The sequence below is a fragment of the Trichechus manatus genome, unplaced genomic scaffold (genome assembly GCF_000243295.1).
Source record: "Trichechus manatus latirostris isolate Lorelei unplaced genomic scaffold, TriManLat1.0 scaffold00198, whole genome shotgun sequence".
NCBI classification, from domain to species: domain Eukaryota; kingdom Metazoa; phylum Chordata; class Mammalia; order Sirenia; family Trichechidae; genus Trichechus; species Trichechus manatus.
In genome coordinates, this window is record NW_004444134.1 from 2,418,924 (window position 1) to 2,420,149 (window position 1,226).

Sequence of the window (1,226 nt, forward strand, 5' to 3'; positions counted from 1 at the left end):
TGGGTAATAGAAGAAATCAGAGATGGAATCAAAAAATTCCTAGAATCAAATGAGAAGGAAAACACATCATACCAAACCTTTTGGGACACAGCAAAGGCAGTCCTCAGAGGACAATTTATAGTAATAGATGCACACATCAAAAAAGAAGAAAGGGACAAATAAAAACATTCACTACACAACTCAAACAAATAGAAAGAGAACAGCAAAAAAAGCCCACAGCCACTGGAAGACAGGAAATAATAAAGATCAGAGCAGAAATAAATGAAATAGAGAATTAAAAAAAAAGAAAGAAAGAATCAACAAAACCAAAAAGTTGGTTCTTTGAAAGAATCAACAACATCAACAAACCACTGGCCAGACTGACAAAAGAAAAACAGGAGAGGACTCAAATTACACAAATAAGAAAGGAAACAGGTGACATTATACAATAGACCCAACTGAAATAAAAAGGATCATTAGAGACTATTATGAAAAACTATACTCCAACTAATTTGAAAACCTAGAGGAAATGGATAAACTTCTAGAAACACGCTACCTACCCAAACTGACACAAAGTGATGTTGAAAATCTGAACAGACCCAAAACAAGAGAAGAGATTGAAAAGGTAATAAAAAAAAGACAAAAAAAAAAAAACTCCCACCAAAATAAGCCCGGGCCCAGATGCCTTCACTGGAGAACTCTACCAAACATTAGAGAAGAGCTTATACCAGTACTAATCAAACTATTTCAGAACATAGAAAAGGAAGTGACACTTCCAAATTCATTCTATGAAGCCAGGATAACCCTGATACCATAACTAGGCAATGACGCCACACACACAAAAAATTACAGACCAATATCTCTCATGAATATAGATGCAAAAATTCTCAACAAAATTCTAGCCAATAGAATACAGCATCATATCAATAAAATAATACACCACAACCAAGTAGGATTCATACCAGGTATGCAAGGATGGTTCAACATTAGAAAGTCAATCAGCGTAATCCACCACATGAATACATGGAAAGAAAAGAATCACATGATCTTCTCAACTGAGGCAGAAAAGACATTTGACAAAGTCCAACACCCATTCCTGATAAAAACTCTCAATAAAATAGGCACAGAAGGGAAATTTCTCAACATAATAAAGGACATCTATGCAAAACCAATGGCCAACATCATTCTTAATGGAGAGAGGCTGAAAACATTCCCCTTGAAAACAGGAACAAGACAAGGATGCCCTT